The sequence below is a fragment of the Astyanax mexicanus genome, chromosome 4 (assembly GCF_023375975.1).
Source record: "Astyanax mexicanus isolate ESR-SI-001 chromosome 4, AstMex3_surface, whole genome shotgun sequence".
NCBI lineage: Eukaryota > Metazoa > Chordata > Actinopteri > Characiformes > Acestrorhamphidae > Astyanax > Astyanax mexicanus.
In genome coordinates, this window is record NC_064411.1 from 20,025,042 (window position 1) to 20,044,736 (window position 19,695).

At 35.2% G+C, this 19,695-nt stretch overlaps 1 protein-coding gene across 3 annotated transcripts in view; it reads left to right on the forward strand.

Moving 5' to 3' along the window:
• The window catches only part of LOC125780467 (zinc finger protein 239-like), a 46,789-nt gene that overhangs the window by 18,530 nt on the left and 8,564 nt on the right, over positions 1 to 19,695 (forward strand). Inside the window, exons 1-2 of one of the 3 annotated variants that reach the window (XM_049477863.1) lie at positions 14,794 to 15,208; positions 15,991 to 16,087. The exons of 1 other annotated variant lie outside the window; for it this stretch is intronic. The gene's annotated coding sequence lies outside the window, so the exon portion shown is untranslated. Of the gene's footprint in view, positions 1 to 14,793; positions 15,209 to 15,990; positions 16,088 to 19,695 lie in introns of those variants that run through there. One more of the 3 variants, XM_049477865.1, reaches the window with a different exon arrangement.

Sequence of the window (19,695 nt, forward strand, 5' to 3'; positions counted from 1 at the left end):
ATTCGCTGCTGTTGCAGCTGTTTTTATTAGTGCCGCTTATTTTTCCTTTACTCTTTCTTTTCTTAACCCCTTTTCTTAAACTCTTTTAAATATTAAAATGTGTTTTCTGTTTTAATAAGAATAAAAAAGGGTCTTTAGTATTTATAAATCATTACGTTTACCTTTTAATAATTTTACACATTATTCCACTTTTATTGGAACTGGAGTTTTGCAAAGTAAAGCAGATTATAAGGAGAATGCACAATATTGCATTCTAATATATAATATAATCAATTATTTGACATCATATGTAATTGTTTTTATTGCACAGTTTTCTCCACTGCGGGCAATCCCTATAAATATTTTCTAAGAGAAATTACGTTAAAATGACTAGAATAAGAATGAATCACATCATTTTTTTAACAATTTCTGTAGGGGTGAAATGCATAGATTATATATGTTTATAGCTACCAGTATTGCCAAAATACAAACTGTGAAATAAGAATTAATCTTTACTTTTAAAAAGTAACATGATTATCTGTCATTTGTACACATAATTACTGTCATTTTGTGGGTATATCATTATAAAATACAGTTTACAGCTCAACAAAATATGCACAAAAAACAGTAAGGGAGGTGAGTAGCAGAGATGCAAGAAAATATCTGCAAATTAAGAATTATTTTCTGGCAACCCTGACAGACATTTCCTTTCTGTCTAAAAACAAAAAGAACTGTTATGTTTTATGATTTTAAACTATACTGTACAGAACCTGGGAGGCGCAATGGATAAATAAAATAAAATAAAACACAGAAACCAAACTAAAACACAGTGCATAACCTCCGCGAAGCAGCAGAGGAGTTAAAGGCTCGGCTACAGAGAAGCCAACACAGCAAAATCTGCACACTGTATTATATAACTGTAACACTACAGCATTAATAATCAGCAGGTTATAAATGTAGATAATTGATGGTAATCACAGCAGCCCTGTAACAGATCATGAGCAGAAAATGCTCTTTTCCCTTTCTAAACTGGCAGTCCAAGTAATTAATCTAATTTTCCCTTAAAATACTATGACTTTAATCTCAAAGTAAATGGTTAATTTTTTTTTAAAGTGACTCTAAATGCCATTATAGCAGATATAAACAGCACTGCAGACGTGTGTTTATTCTGCTTTTGTGCACATGAGATAAAAAAAATTGTGCACATAAAAATCATTCACTCAAAATAAGAAATCGTTCACTCAAATTAAAAACAATCGTTCACTCAAAAAAATCACTTAAAAGAAAGAAATCGTTCACTCAAATAAAAAAATCGTTCACTCTAAATAAAGAAATCTTTCGCTCAAATAAAAAAAATTATTCACTCTAAATAATGAAATCTTTTGCTCAAATGAAAAACAATAATTCGCTCAAATAAAAAAAATCATTCACTTAAAATAAAAAAATCGTTCACTCAAATTAAAAACAATAATTCGCTCAAATAAAAAAAAATCATTAATTAAAATAAAGAAATTGTTCAATCAAATTAAAAACAATAATTCGCTCAAATAAAAAAAATCATTCATTAAAATAAAGAAATCGTTCAGTCAAATTAAAAACAATAATTTGCTCAAATAAAAAAATCATTTGCTCTAAATAGAGAAATCGTTCGCTAAAATAAAAAAATAGTTCGCTCAAAATAAAGAAATCGTTTACTCAAATTAAAAACAATAATTCACTCAAATAAAAAAATCGCTCTAAATTAAAAAAAATCATTCATTAAAATAAGAAATCATTCGCTCTAAATAAAGAAATCATTCGCTAAAATAAAAAAATCATTTGCTTACAATAAAGAAATTGTTTGCTCAAATAAAATAAAATAATTCGCTCTAAATAATGAATTTTTTTGCTCAAATAAAAAAGTGATTCGCTCAAAATAAAGAAATTGTGCGCTCAAATTAAAAACAATAATTCAATCAAATAAAAAAAATCATTCGCTCTAAATAAAAAAGTTATTCATTAAAATAAAGAAATTGTTCGGTCAAATAAAAAAAATAATTCGCTCAAAATGAAGAAATTGTTAGCTCAAATAAAGAAAATCATTTGCTTTAAATAAAGAAATCAGTTGCTGAAATAAAAAAAATATTTGCTCTAAATAAAGAAATCTTTCCCTCAAATAAAAAAATCATTCATTCAAAATAAAGAAATCATTCACTTGAATTTAAAAATTCATCCTCTAGAAATAAGGAAATCGTTCGCTTAAAAAAAAATCGTTCACTCAAATTAAAAACAATAATTCACTCAAATAAAAAAAATCATTCGCTCTAAATAAAAAATCATTCATTAAAATAAAGAAATAATTCGCTCAAATAAAAAAAATATTCACTCAAAATAAAGAAATCGTTTGCTGAAATAAAAAAAATAATTTGCTCTAAATAAATAAATTATTCGCTCAAATAAAAAAAGAATTTGCTCTAAATAAAGAAATTATTCGCTCAAATGAAAAAAAAAATCCCTCTAAATAAAGAAATTATTCGCTAAAATAAAAAAAATAATTTTCTCTAAATAATGAAATCTTTTGCTCAAATAAAAAAATCATTCGCTCTAAATAAAGAAATCTTTCACTTGAATTAAAGAAATTGTGAACACAATCGTTTCAGTCAAATTTGAATCTATAAAACCGCTGCTATCATGTGATAAATTAAAGAGAGGAGTGTTTAAACTGATTTTTTACTCCAGACCATAATAACAGAACTATGATCAGAATAATAATCACTGAAAATTAATGAGTTTTGGATGATTTGTTGCGTCTCTCTCGGATGTGATTGGTGATCAGAATGATGGAATACAGTCCAGTCTTCACTAAACACACAGATCCACCAGCAGGGGGCGACACTGCATCTGAAACACACAGAATAATCCCAGTGTTTATCTTCACTTCCTGCAGATGAACTCAGGAGGGCTATAAGAGAGCTGACTGTTGTTTTATGATCTAAAATATTTTAGGAGTAACAAACATGCAAAAAAAAAAAAAAACATTTTTCACGTGTGTGTGCGTGCGTGTGTGTGTACCTATATCAGCACAGAGGTGTGTAAACGTTTTATTCTCCTGCTTCCAGCTGTCTGAGTTGCTATGGTTACAGATGATGATGCTGTCCCAGACTGACAGGGAAAGGGCGACGCCTCCAGGTGATGTCACTTCCTTCTCCTCACAGGTTTTTTTTTATAACAGGTGGAGTTGATTGAGAGGTCGTGACCTCTGCAGGTGAGGGTGATGTCACAGGGGTCAGCTCTGTTATAGCTTAGCATTGTGACAGCAGATAGTGTTGATGTTTACTCAGTATCCTGATGCTAAAGCTAAAGTAGCTGTAGCTGCTTTTGGTCAGAATCGCTCTCTATTACAGAAATACAGCTTTTTACAAGTGCTGTTTAAAACCTGAACAGTACATTTATGTTTATTTATACAGTGGCTTTCAAAAATATTCATACCCCTTGAACTTTTTCATATTTTGACGCACTACAACCACAAACGTAAAAAATATTTAATGTAAATTTAATGTGAAAGATCAACACAAAAGTGGTATTCAATTGTCAAGTGGAAAGAAACTCTTTTAGGGCATGTCTCCACCAGCTTTGCGCATCTAGTGACTGAAATTTCCGCCCATTCTTCTTGGCAAAACAGCTCAAGCTCAGTCAGATTAAAAGGAGAGTATGTGTGGACAGCAGTTTTCAGATCTTGCCACAAGTTCTAGATTGGGTTTGACTGTGCCATTCTAACACATGAATATTCTCTGATCTAAAATGTAGAAAAGCAGCACCAGAGCATAATGCTGCCACCACCATGTTTCACAGTGGGGATGGTGTGTTCATCAGAGTGATGTGCAGTGTTAATTCTCTGCCACACATAGCGTTTTTGCATTTTGACCAAAAATTCAACTTTGGTCTCATGTGATCAAAGCACCTTGTTCCACCTTAGCTGTGGATCTCAGCATTTCATCCAGAGTTACCATGGGCCTGTGTTTTCTTTGGACTTTATGATGCTGTTTACTCCCCAATATTCTCTTAACCATCCTCTGAGGCCATCTTGGAGCAGTTGTATTTGTACTGAGATTAGATTATTAGCAGTCATCAGGCAACTTCTGAATGCAATTGGTTGAACTCAAAGAAAACTTTTGCACACCACACTTTTTTTAGTTTTTTATTTGTAAAACTGAAAAAAAAAAAAATTCCCCTTTCACAATTGTAAATCACTTTGTGTTGGTCTTTCACATTCAATTCCAATGAAATATATTTATGCTTGTGGTTGTAATGTGACAAAATATGGAAAAGTTCAAGGGGTATGAAAACTTTTTCAAGTCACTGTATTTCACTATTAAACACACATAATGCATCTTGCAGAATGTAGTGTACAGATGATGTACGCTAGAATTTCCAGTTGTCACGTCTGGTGTTGTAGGCGCTCCCTGTCCTTCCACACTTAGCTCCAACGGAGGTTCTCAGTCAAACAACTACAACACCCAGAATGCACCACACACTGACATCACACACGCTGCTGATCACGTGACACCTCACCTGCCCCGGCCAGGAAGTCCTGAATACTGATTACCTGTAGTATTTAAGGTCTGCTCACACACACACACACACCGCGTATTGCCTGGTTTCGCCCACATTACAAAGCGTTTATCTCTGTTATAGTTTTCTCGTGTATGACCTTGCTTTTGTTTTCGCGACTCTGATTTTTGCCTTGCCTACTCTGTGGATTATTGTGTATTACCTGGACTGCTTATCGTTTACGTTTTTTGGATCACCTCTGATACTGCCTGCTTCGTGTATGAACGCTGGACTGTGTATTGTTTCTGATTGTGGATCTCCTCTGATACTGCCTGCCTCGTGTACGACCATTGGACTGCCTCTCTACCCGGTAATGGTCTTTTCCTCCTGGTATCTGCTTAACAGTATTATCTACCAACTGCTACTGTTTTGTTTTGTACCCTGTGGGTTTTTAATAAAATCCTTAACTGGTTCCGTGAGTGTCTGTATTCTGTACCCCACCATGACACCAGTATATATCATAAAGCAGTGTGGTGGTGTTTTTCAGACAATACAGAAACAGAGATGGTTTGTTTAGTCGTTTCCTCCTCAGTCTTATATCTGTAGTAAATTGTGAATAGTGAAAGAGTTAATTAGTGAACCAATAACTATTAACTTTTATCTGTTTTAATATAGATATAGTGTTGTACTAAAGAGTACCTTTGTTTTCTGTAATATATTAAAATATGTTAAAATAAAACATGTCTGATGTGCTGGAATGACTTACCTAAAACAGGGAGTCGATGCGCACATAATGTAGTTGTCTTTTCTGTATTGGATGCTTTTACTTCATACAGTCCATTATCAGTCTTCTGTAGATTCTTCAGGGTCAGGCTGCAGGTTTCCTCAATAAACTCCACTCTGTCTTTATAACGGGGGGAGGGCTTAAAATCTTTATATTGTTTATAATATTTTAGAACAGGAACAGATCCACTAAACACCCAGAAAAACTAATCAAACTCTGATACAGATCCATTTATCTCCAGCTGAACAGAATCACCAACCACTCTGAACACGTCACTGGATCCTGCAGAGAGAAAAGAGAGAAGAGAATATGTTGAACATGTTGCTGTAGAACAGATTTGTAATGACTTAAAACTTTACAACATGTTATTAATTACCTTACAATAAGTGTATGTACGTTTATTACAATTATATCATGTTATTTCTGTATTGGAGCTGTAAGAATGTGTAAATATTTAATGATTAATGTGTTAAACCGTTATTTATATATATATACTGTAATCTATACACTCACTGTTATAATACAATGTCTCTGTAGTTACATTTTGGTGCCAGAATCTTAATTAATTTTAATTTGGGTGGAAATGATCAGAATTGTTGATCAGAGAGACTGCTTCTGGATCCTTATCCTGGTCTTGTGTGACACTGTCAGATTTTGTGTGGTTCGGTTTTCTGGATGTTGTGTTGAGCATCAGTGAGAACGAAGGGTCTTCTTGGTTTATTTTAGTATATTTTAAGGGACATAATTTCATATGTTTTTATAGAGTGCTTAATCTTTTATGGCAGTTAAGAACTGAGGACTGCATGTGTACCAATGATCTGGAGATGATTTGTAAAGAAGAATGGTCCAAAATACCTTCAAACAGAAGGTCATCAAATGTGTGCATCAGTGCTGTTGCGTTATTCTGCCTCAAGGTGGCACCAGTGCATCAGTTTAGGTATTTTAATGTTGGGTGGATTATAGACGTGGAAGCTACCAGTGGTGATATCAAAGTTTATCAATCTATTAAAGGGGACATGAAACGTTTCAGTTTGTACAAGTTTTCTAAGGGATTAAATATAATGGAATTTAAATAATAGTGATAGTAATGGAATGAAAATATAATGGGGGGAGGGATTTTTTTTATATAAAATGTTTACACACTAAATTATAATATATTTATGTTTGTTACGTTTGAGCTAGGGCGCCGCCATGTTGCCCGTGCAGCACTGGTGACGTCACGAGGTTGGTTGGTTTAAGAGCCCAGTTACAGAGCTAGCGTAAAAGAGCTTGTTGTTTGTGGAGATTATGGATGAAGACGAAGCTGAACTAGGCTAACATGGAGCATTTACTCAGAGATCTTTCCTGTATAAACCTGAGCAGAACTTTTCAGATGCTTTTCAGAGAGAGAGAGAGAGAGAGAGAGAGAGAGAGAGACGTTTTTGGAGTGTCTATTCTCTCTCTACATGGAGCCGTGCAGAACCCTGCAGCGCGTGCACAGCAGGTACTGCCATCCAGTTAACCAGCTAGTTTATATACATTTAGCTATTTAACATGTAAAGTCCAGAGTTCATTAAGACTGAATAAAACGTACATGATTTAAGTGGATATTGAAACACACAGGCGCTGTTTGGTTGATAAACCGTTCAGTTTAGAAGTTAGAAAGCTTACTGGGTACTTAGCTTCATCTAGTTAGCGTTAGCTAGTTAACTAGCGTTGGCTAGCTATGGTAAGACAGCTAGAAAAGTAGCTAACGCTAGCTATGTTATCTTTTAATTGTCAGTTTATCTAGACTTTCGGTAACGGTACCTCTCGCTGCTCTGCTGGGTGAGCGCGTTGTTCTCACAGCTGCTGCTCTCATAGTAACGTTACCCTCAGTCGGACGGTCTGTACATTCCAGCTGATCAGAGGAAAAATAAAAAACGGAGGAAAAAAGCCTTATTATTATATAATAATAATAATAATTATTATTATTCCAAGTACTAATGTTTCTCGGAGAGAGTTTGGCTTCTTATGGATTATAATCTGCCTTGTAAAATCTAAAAAATGGAAACAAAAAGCACGATGACTGGATTATCTACTGGTATCAAATGGAAGAGGTTTTTAAAATGTATTTGTTAAACTAAAGACTTAAAATTAGGGACTTTATTAAACTTGTATTACTGTGTACTTTTACAGTACTTGGGGAAATGTGAATATACTGCTGCGAATTGTAAATATTTAACTAAACCAGTAAAATAATTACACAGAATATATTTGAAATATATTATATACATATCAGATGACAATGTTTGGCAATCACACTAATATTGTATTCAAAGAAGGAGCCTTACTTTTGATACAGAAAGTAAGAGCAGTTATAATTTATAATAAGTAAACAATAAAATGTGTAGTGTGTAAGTTATTGTACATTTTTATATCAATAATTCAGACTTTAGTTCAGTTAAAAACCCTACTAGACTATTAGACAACCATATGTGACCCTCATAATCCAAATTCATGTAAACAAATAAAACATTACAAAACAGGTAAACAGATTTGTATTCTCACTCATTCATAAATCACTGCAGTGTCTGTGTTCCACCAGCAGATGGCCTCCAAGCTCCACCAAAAAACATCTCCTCTAGAAATCAGATCAGGAGCAGAAAATAGAGTGTGGGCAACTACGTCATGGCGCGTTGCATGCTGGGTAGCGGCCGCCATGTTTTAGGACACTCTATCAAAACATAAATGGACCGTGCGAAGAGCAAGTGCAAGATACCTTACCGCGATAAGCTAAACAAAGAAGCAAAGGAACGCTACCTTGAGAAAATTGAGGGAATTAATGGGCTTGATCCGTACGAACATCATGAGTGGACAGGTGATTTTAACGAGCTACCACAAATTACTATTCCTGACGTGTTTAGCTACCTTGTTTGTGGCGTGAGCGCCTACACATTCGAGCAGTTCAGGAATTATAAATCTCATACACACACCATACACACACACAATCACACACACACACACATGCACATACCTACACACACATACATACATACATACATACATACATACATACATACACGCACATACATACATACATACACACACAAATGCACATACCTACACACACATACATACATACATACATATATGCACATACCTACACACACATACATACATACACACACGCACATGCATACACATACACACCATACACACCTACACACACATACATACACACACACACACACACCATACACACACAATCACACACACACATGCACATACCTACACACACATACATACATACATACATACACACATATACACACACACACACATACATACATACACACTGCGCTGTGCAGCTTGACGTGTGAAGTTAGCACGCTAGCTATGCATACATTGATTATGATTGTTCACTCGGGTTTAGCTAGATAGTAATGCCAGCAACAAGCCAACAGTCCTAAACCATGCAAGTTACATATGATTTGATTAAACCTTACCTGTGTGGAAATGTCGTGAGCACACAAACATGTGTCGGGAAATACTGCTGAAGGTTATGTTTTTGCGTCTTACAGCAGCCACCCATGCTATGCGGCGTCTCTTTGTTAGCTCTGCGAGCTGTGATCCTCCGTGTTGCTTCCAAGCTGGGAAGCTGAAAAAACGCACTCCATTTGAAATACGTTTCCCCCTCCGGTCGTGGGAGCGATTGTGGCACTTGATAACGCAACAAGCATTCACCATTTCACTTAGTAAACAAAACCGCCAAACAAACACCCGTCAAACCGTCTCTGCCGAAGCTTCCGTGTCCTAAAATCCCACAATGCACTGCGTTGTTTATGTCTGCTGACGTCACGTTCCCATTCTCTATAGCAGCTGCTGAATAAAATCATCTCAACGCAAACAAACAAAAAAGTTAATGTAAGAATTTACTGTATCTGGACCTGTAATATATTCACGCACTTGTTTGAACACACCACACAATGCTGACAAAACAACAAGTCACAAGATTATTACACAAAAAATAAGTATTACATAGAAAACTATTACATTAAAAATCCACACAAATTATATATAATATTGTATTATATACAAATATTTATGATTAATAAAGTAAATCAAACAATTGCATTAAGAAAATTTAAAACACCTTACCTCCTGCCTTAGACGAACACAAAAACTTTAATCTTACAAAAAATCCCGTCATAAAACATTATTTTAGTATCGCTAACAATGTTGTAAATCAGTGCGTAAGAAACTGTGTTGAGTGCGCACCGCATTTCCGCAGCGTGAGGCAATTCTTCTAGATTTTTTATCTTGTACACTACTTAGGGAGCCTAATGAAGAAACACCATGTCTCCTTTAGGCATAAATACACATTATTACACACATTATCAGCCACCAATATCAGGGTAAGAGCTGTTATTATTAAAATAAAAGCTTAAGTGAATATATTTTCCAGTTAATATAGAGTATTTTAAGCTGAATGTAAAATAGGGGACCCTTTTAATTCAGCAGGTCTTGTCTCTGGGGGGCAGCGAAGTAAACAAAACTTTAATTTCCTGAACAAACATTTTCTTTCAAAGTCAAACGAGTGCTGGACTTTAATCTACACAGATTTCTCTCCTTAAAACTGATTATTTGGGTGAGTAAAGCTCTTAGATTAATTTACAGTAAGCTTAGATTTCCACAATTTTGACTGAAATGGCTGAAAATAGAGGCCGCTACGCTAGCTAGCGCTTAGCTACCTAGTTACAAGCCATAGCAACCGCTCACATAGCCGAGTTCTAACACCACTGTGGCTAAATACACTAATTACAATATAAAAGACACACACAGGGGACAGTATGAACACCTACCTGCTGTTTTACTGCTGTTTTTAGCCTCTTTAATTCTACATGCTAATCGCTAAATTAGCTTCAGTCCCCTAGCTTAGCTAGCTAGCTCAGAGCATGTAGATAACAAGCTGCCCTTCTAACTTACCTGTGTCTGGTGAACCGTGTTGTGTAGTAAAACTAATATATTATATTATATTAACTATATATATGTATATATTGTAGCAAGGAACAAATTTTTTGACCAAAAAAAGTTTTAATTATCTGGATCCTAGTTTTATAATTTGCAATTTTCCACTGATTTAATTTATTTTCAACTTCCAGTTAATTTCAGCACATTTATATTTTGTTATTAAGTCCTATAATTTTTATTTGATTTTTATTTGCTAAGTTCAAAAATAGAGGATCATTTCATCCCATCCAGATGTCTTCTGTTTTATCCAAATTGAATTTTGCTCCTGCTACGTCTTCATAAATTCTATAATCCTGAGCTCTTTCTGATTTCTTACGATTACTGTGATGTCGTCATCAGCAAAGTCTGTAAGTTTAAAAGATTCTTTACCTAAGATATCAATTCCTTTAATTCTGGTATCATTTTTAATTTTATTTATTTATTTTTATTTACATAAATATTTCCTGGACACATAGTCAAAAGCCTTTTCCTGATCTAAAGTAATTATATAAAATTCCTTATCATTATTTAAATTCATTCATTTATTATAAATCAAGGTAATCACAGACTTATAGAACAAGTCATTCATTTTTCCATCTCTAATGCCTTTATTAAAATAATTTTTTAATAAACTATAATAATGTCTTATAACATTTCGGAGGTTAACCGTCTGGTCCTGGAGTTTTCCCATCATATAAACCCTTAATTACTTCAACAATTTCTTCCTTTGTAATTGGTTGATATTGACGAGAGGTCCTCTGCTTGTAATTTTGGACAGTCTGATAAAAATTGTGATTTTTTTTGTTTCCTTTATAATTTTCTGCTTTTCTTTTTTGTTTTCTATTACATTCCCATGCTTCTCTCTAATCCCTTTAATGATTTTCATTTCTCTTGTCATTTACCCGTTTAATAACATTTCCTGTGTTTCCTGAGTAACTATTATCCATACCTGCTTAAAGTGGTAAATTTAAAAATGTTTGTTTATTTTAGACAATCCTGACTTTAATTTTAAAAGATTATCTTGATCTTCTATAGTTTTATTTCTTTTGCTTTGAATTTCCACATATTCTGCTGTAAGTTTACTGTAATATTCATTTTCTTCACAATTAAATTTTTCACATTTATGTACCAGAAACATTTTAATCCCATAATTTTGCATTAGAGTGGGTTTAAACTTCCACGTCTTTAGTTCTTCTGATTTTTAGTAATATTTTTAGGCACTGTGTGTCGCTTCCAGAACCCCCGTTGTTCTCTGATTCCCACATTTAATTTTACATGAGTTCAGTTCTATAATTTAGGACCTTTATATCTTTAGTAACATATATTCTGTCAATGCGTGTTTTAACTCGAGAATCAAAACGAAGAAAGTCTCTCTCAAGAGGAAAAAGTTCTCTAAAGGAATCTTGTAGCCCATGTTATACTTATCCCAGTAATTTCCCTTTTCTGTAATATTAACTGTATTATCTGCAACCGTGTCTTTCAGACAAGTCACCACATAATGCTACAGAGAAAACCTACAGACAGGATTTGATAAAATTTTTAGAAATTCTATTTTTATTTTCTAAAAGACTTTGATGTCCAATATGTGGTGTCAGAAAAGTTTTGGGTATATTTTTACATTTTTGATAAGGTAATAAAAAAATGAAATGCTTCCTTGTATCTTTTACAAATTTTGCACCTTGTTTTTCAAGACCCTGGTGAATCAGGAAATGTAGAACATGACTGATTTTATATCACCAGCATCCATACACACACTGTAAAATCCAAAACAGGGTTTTTTTTTTTTTTTTACATTTTTGTCAGCATTTGATGTTCTCAACCGGAACTTAAATAATGGAAATAAAAGACTGGAGGTGAGTTATTGTTTCAGTTCAGTTTAAACCCTGAATTATCATTGTTCTCTATGTAAAACTTAAGATACAATGTTTTAGAGTGTAGTTGGTGCAAATCATATGAAAATTAGCATAAAATTGCATCTGCATAAAGGGGTTATCGTCATTTTCTTTTGATTGTGGGAACTGTCCTTTATATTTCTCCACTTTCTGATGATTCGCTTGACCAGTCGCTTTCATCTGAACTTCCATCTGAATTTGATTCTTCACCCTCTTCATAAAGCTCCTCTTAAGACACTTATTTTTTCCGCTTCTCCACTCTGGACTGATTTAGACACTTGCTCTTCCTCTAGGATCTTGATAGTGTTGATGATCGTACCTTGAACTTGCATCTGTCCTGTCTCTATCTCTGTAGATGCCCCGGATTCTGTGTGTTTTAGGTCGCTTGGTCTTGGAAAGCCTAGTCTTTGCTTGAATTTGTTGGCGTAGGATTTAGGGCATGTGAAATAGTTGTGTCCCACGTCTGAACACAAAGTACAAATGGCAGCGTTGTCTCATTCCACTCTAGTCTTAGAAAGGAACCGCAGGTTATTTGTTTAATCCGCACTTCACTTCAGCAGCCACAATGAACAGAAACACAGACTGCTGTTAGGCTCTGCCTCCAAATGAGTGAACGTACACAAGGCAGTGATAACCAATCAAAATAATCATTTAACCAAATGATCTGCAGCATCTTTACGTAGTTTCACTTGATGCTTCATACCACGTTCCACGATTATCCACTGGTTTAACTGCAGGCTTCAGAATATCACAGCAATGTTTTAAATATAGCTCAGTGTCATAATCAGAGATGTGTCCAGTCCAGATTTTTACAAGTGTCTTTACATCCATGCTGGTAGAGAAAAAAAATCTTTCCAGTTTTGTTTTGTTGGTTATTTCAAACAATTGATTATAGAATAATAAATCAATTCCATCAGCTTTACATTCTCCAATAGAAAAGAAGAAATAACCATTATCCCACATTTTTGGGGGGATTTTCTATATCTTCATATGTATTTAGTTTCGTTTCCTGTAAACACAACACAACAAATCTCTGCTATTTTTTAAAAATATACTTAATTACTCATTCCTATTCTTTTTATACTGAATCCCCCAACACTGCAATATTAGGTCAGACAGAGGAGATAAAGAAATGTTTATTTCTTTTACTTTTTCTTAGTGTATTGTTCATTCTGCTTCTAACCTCCTTTTTTAGGTTTACTCTTCCGTTTCTTTTCGTTGGTGCAGCAGCCCCTGTGCGTATGTATGGTGGAAGATCTTGTCATAGATGGAAGAAGAGGTGATGAAGAAGGAGGAGGAACTTGGTTTGCTTGTGTTTCGGCTGCTGCAGACTCGTACTCCTCGCTGCTGTCTCTTTCAGACGAGGTGCTGGTGTTCGGATTTCCTCCGTCTGTCTCTCCGCTGCTGCTGCTGCTTCCGCTGCTACTTAAATCTTCATGATGACTCATTTCCATCCTCTACTCTTTCACTTCCATTGTAGAGAGCTTCACTTGGACCTGGTTCCTCCACTGCGTCTGGTTGAACTCGGTTTGGGTGACTGATCGTTGGACGTGTTATTAGAGGGATTTAATTTCTTCAGAAACTACTTCCTCTTTTTGTTTCCACTTACTGTCCACACAGTCACCATTATTAAAATACACACCTAAATTTTTTATTTACTCTTTATCTGGAACATCGACTCTGAACTTCTTTCTTTGATCCCCAATCCACACACATTCAGATTTAGCCATATTAAGCTTTGCACCAGACACTTTTTCATAAAATTTATAATGTCTAAGTCTTTTTTTGTTTTAATAAAAACTGTAATATCATCTGCATAAACTGTGATCTTAACTAAATAATCTCCTCTTTTAATACCTTGTATTCTTTCATCATTATGGCTAGAACGTAAAGGGCAGAACTCAGAGGATAATCTTGTTTTATTCCTCCTATCGGCCTCGGTTTTTGCTCCACTCATCCATCAAGTTATTCTGAGTTAAAGTTAGTTGAATTTTTAAGAGTGCAGGTACGTAACAGTTTTTGATTTTATCCTGACATAATTTTTTTAATCTGACTTCATGACCAACATTCAACCTGAAATGAATTTCTATTGACGTTGGTGATCAGCTGGATAGTGAAGCTTTTATCCTCCAGTTAGACCAGGAGCTCACCACTCACCCTGCTACTCCTACCATGTCCAATTGTTAGTCCTCATTTACTTGTTTTTATTAAAAATATAACTTTATGAAATGTGATTGGAACAGCCAGACCATGTAAGCATTTTTTTGGTTTTACTGAAAATAGTGAAAAAATGTTAATCCTATGAATGCTCTGTAAGTTTACATAAATCAGCAATTTCTGAACAATATCACCACAGTTTTTGACATATTTTTCTATAATTTACATATATTTGACACCCTTATATAAAATGCAGAACATCTCAAAGACACTAGATGGAGGCAGTGCTCCTTTCTCCCAGCATTATTATCACAGTGCACACACATGCAGTATAGTCACGTCAGAGTATAAAATTAACCAACTGTTTTTTATTTTTAAAAATGTATTTAAGAGGTAAATGAAATTATTTAGTGATTTTTGTTTCTAAATAGCTTATTATTATTTTTTGTTTTGTTTTGTTTTGTTTTGTTTGTCATTTACCTTTATGTAACCCTTAAATAAGTAATGACAGTGAGCTCAGGCTGTTTAATGCAGTCATAGAAAACAGAATCATCTTGAAAAACTCATGAGAACGTTATAAAATGTGGGGCAGATCATGCGCAGTGCGGGGAGGAGCACTTTTGGACGGGTAGCAGAACTCGGCAGAACACCGGTCTGAAAACTGGGGGGGTTTACAGCTGTGTGGGAGAAACTTCAGACTCATGAATATTCAAACATTCCATTCAACCGTGTAATATGATTGGCTGACGAACAATGGCTCCGCCCTCCCAGCGTCTATTCGCTGAGAGAGTTAGGGGGCGGGGCTTAGAGGGAGAGCGGTGTGACGCAGTGAGGAGGAAGTGAAAGTAAGTTCAGTCTCCGCCATTAGAAGAGGACAGAAGTCCGGATTCACTCGGTAAGTTCAGAACTGAAGAGAATGTAGAACAGAACCGTGTAGCTTAAAGTCAGAACCGGTTCTAAAGGTTCCTCAGATCCAGAACCGGTTCTTTAAGCTCAGCTCAGTGTCCGATTCCACTGGAAGAACCAGGATCAGCATGGAGATCTGAACCGGGCCTGGATCAGACCTGGACCTGGTCTAGATCAGACCGGCTGGAGAACAATCAGCTGTAACAGATCAATAATGCTGTAAACTGAAGAGAAATGCGCAGATATAGATTGATATTTATTGATCACAGTGTAGTTTATGCTGTTTAAAGCGCATTACTGCTTAATGTGGGCTTTGATCTGTTGGGGAGATAAAAAAACCGGAACTGCTATAAAGGCGTGTTTATATGCAGTAGCGCTGTTTAACCAGCAGGGGGAGCAACGGAGCTCAAGATCACGTGGTGTGTTAGTGTTTTTAATCCTGCTGTTTTATATTATACTTAAATAATCTCTCTATTCTGATTCAGTAACATAATAATAATATTATTAATAATAATAGAACAGTGTATATATTTATAATGTTGTGTAATGCAGTAATATTACTAATAATAATTAAATTATAATAATTATAATAACAGTAAATGTTTCTGTAATCTGTAGAATAATGTGTAATGAGGGTAAATCACACTGTTATGTATCGTTCTCTGTTTGTTTTGTTTTGTTATTTTATCAGGTTTTGTTTAATGCAGTTCTGATGATAATGTCATTATTGTAAGAATAAAGGTTTTATTGTAACGGCTGATCTGTTCTCAGGGGTCGGTGTCGGCAGTGTTCAGCTGTGTGTGAATGAAGAAGAGTAAATGATGGATCTTCAGAACTCCAGCAGTGGAGGAGGACCTCCTGTCCTAAAGTGAGTAAATTAAGTGATGGGTTTAATATGTAAAGTAGTTTTGTATTGTAATGGTTTCAGCTCTAATCCTGGAGCTGTGATCTGCATATTTTACAGTTTTAAAATATTGAGAACAGAGTTTCTCCTAGACCAGAGTCAGAACCCTGTGCTGTATTTAAACACAGAGAAACGCTTAACAAACAGTAACAGTATTAGGTGGTTGCTGTAGTGATATTATGCTGTTGCTAGGTGGTTGCATATTTATGTTAAAAAATATGGTCCATTTTTTTTAACATAAAAGTGACGATTTGCTCAAAATCTGGATCGGATTAGTCAGTAGTGAAAGTGATCTTTGGACCAGATCCATTGTGAGGATCCGTCTCGGATTTTACCACACGCTGTCTGGGTTTACATTAGTATTAGAAATGTGGAAATGTGCTGCATTTATATAGATCAGATGGAAGTGACTGGGTTTGATATTAAAGCTGTGGAATGAAGAAAGACTTGTTCTATTCTAGGCCTGGACAATAATTTGATATCTGTATTTATTGCGATAAGAAATGTTTCAATAATGGGGACATCATTTTTGTGGTATATCGATATGTATTATTTACACGGACAGGCATTTTTTACTGGTGTAAGCTCGCCCCAGAGTTGAACACAGTCTCCGTAGCTGAGCTATGTCTGTGCGTGATGACGTAATTACACAGGCACGTAGCCAGATAGGCTAGGCTAGGCTAGGTTAGATTTGGCTAGGCTAGGCTAGGCACCCCAGCAAACATGCCCACACTGGGCCAATGAGGGCCCAATGTGGGCCAACACATCGGCCCCGTATGGGCAGCCCACATCGGGCCATTGGGGATTTGCACATCGGTGCGGTATCGGCCCCACACCATCGGCCCCATATGGGCAGCCCACATCGGGCCATTGGGGATTTGCACATCGGTGCGGTATCGGCCCCACGCCATCGGCCCCATATGGGCAGCCCAAATCGGACCATTGGGGACTTGCACGTTGGTGCGGTATCGGCCCCACGCCATCGGCCCCATATGGGCAGCCCAAATCGGACCATTGGGGATTTGCACGTCGGTGCAGTATCGCCCCCATATGGGCAGCCCACTTAGGGCCAACGGAGATTTGCTCATCGGGACGGCACCAGCACCATGGCGTCGGCCCATTTCAGGCAGCCCACATTGGGCCAATGGAGATTTGCTCATCAGTATAGCGTTGGCCCCACGGCGTGGGCCCTTTTCAGGCAGCCCACATTTGGCCAGCGAAGATTTACTCCTCTATGCAAAATCAACACCAAAGCATTGGCCCATTGGGCCTACAGAGATTTGCAGAGCTCTAACACTAACACACACACACCCACACACACACACCCCCCCCCACACACACACACACACACACACACACACACAGACAGACTCATGCCCTCAGTGGAAAACCAATTGTGGCCCCAAATTTTTAGAACTGTGCAATATTGAACAGAGAACACTTTTCAAGAAAGAAAATTTAAAGCTGTGCTATTGGCACTTTGAAATTTTTTGCAACTGGCTGTAAAACAATTATATAAATAACACAATTTAAAGTGTATAGTAAATTAATTAATTTATTACAAAGTATCATGTATGAAATATAAACAACACACAACAGTATTTAAGTAAATTAAATCCCAAATTTATATTTTAGCATGTAGATAAACATGTACTGCATAGATATCTCCATTTGCAAAAACAGTATTTATAATAAACGGTATGATATAAATATCAAACATAATACAAAATAACAAAGAATTATACAACTTAAATTAAAAAAAAATATATATATATATATAAACATCAATAAAAACAGCAAATCATATTCTTGAATAAATACTTAAATGCACTAGACTGATGTAGTAGATGAATAATAAACTGATACTATTATTGCTACTGGAACAAAGCCTCTGGGGTGGGTTTCCCGAAAACGAACAACCTCAGCGAATAACGAACAAACTAACGAATGACGTGAGTAAAGAACGAGCCAGTTCTGCGAGTGTTTCCCAAAGAGCTTCGCAACGTGAAAATTAAGAAAGGAGGTTAAAGAACGTCTTTGTTGACTCCTCCCCTGAAACAGCGCACTCAATCGATCCACAAATATCGATTATTATGCAGTATTTATTCAGTATTACACCCTAAAAATGTAAAAAAGTGTTGTAATCATCAATATTATACATATTTTGAAATTTAAATTACAAAAGGATGTACTTTGGCATTAATAAAATACTCCTACAGATACATATGGCTAAATAAATAAGTCATATGTTTATATATAAATGTTTAATAAACATTAAACTTTTTTTACTTTTTTAAAACTGTTATTGTTAATATATATATATATTATATTAATAGATATTGTACTAATATTATTAATAGTAATGTTGATAATAATATTAATTTATTATTATTATAATTATTAATAATATAAAAATAATATAATAATACATATACGTATGTTCCGGTGTGTGTGTGTGTATATATATATATATATATATATATATATATATATATATATATATATATATATATATATATACACACACACACACACACACACTCTGTAAAGCTCCAGCTCATCCTAAATCAACATCTCAGTTGGGTTTAGGTCAGGGGATTTTGAAGGCCATGCACCTCTTTGTTAACTAGATAATTCCATATGCGTCAATTAATTGTTTTCATAGTTTTAATATTAATCGACAATGTAAAAAAAAAAAAAACATTAAATGAGACGTGTCAACTTTTGACTGGTATTTATATATTTGCGAGCTGAAACACCCCAGAGTTTGCCCAGATGAACGGCCACAATGTTGGTTAGAAGCATCTAAATAAAGAATAATATTAAATATTACCTGCACATTCACCGATACCCTTTACAGTACGTGTAGGTGTGAGTAAAGACACTGCAGGCGTCCCCTGCACCGGACCTACAGTACCAGGAATTTTCCCAATAGCATGGAAATATATTGTATTGTGCTGTAATTCCCGGGCTGGTGGGAAGTGTATATAAGTGTGTGTATGCCACATAACAGCCTGATTACAGAATCCACGGACTTGGTGACTTTGCAGCTTTGCTTAGACCGTGAGCATCATCTGCAGGAATCTGGATTTTAATAATTTATGGGTTTGATTGGTCAATTCCAGTATGCCCAGTTAGACTACACAGAGAAAGTTGGCAGTATAATATAATATAATATAATATAATATAATATAATATAATATAATATAATATAATAATATTAATTATTATAATAATAATAATTATATATATAATATAATTGATTATAATTAATAGTAGCATAATATAATTGCTTCAACCAGGGAAATTATAATTTTTCTCCCTCAAAATTGGCGGTCCCTGGTGTTTAAGGTGCTGAACTGCAAGTAGAGATCCCCTAAAGAAGCTCTTAAGAATAACGACTGGGTGAGGGCACTCGTTAATCTGCGAGCGAGTTTACGTAGTACTTTAGTTACGCACGGGTTTGGGAAACACTCTTTAATTAACGATCAATCTTAAGTACGAGTTAACGAAGTTCTTAGCGTAACGAAGCTTTCAGGAAACCCACCCCTGATCTCTTTTATTAATTTTAT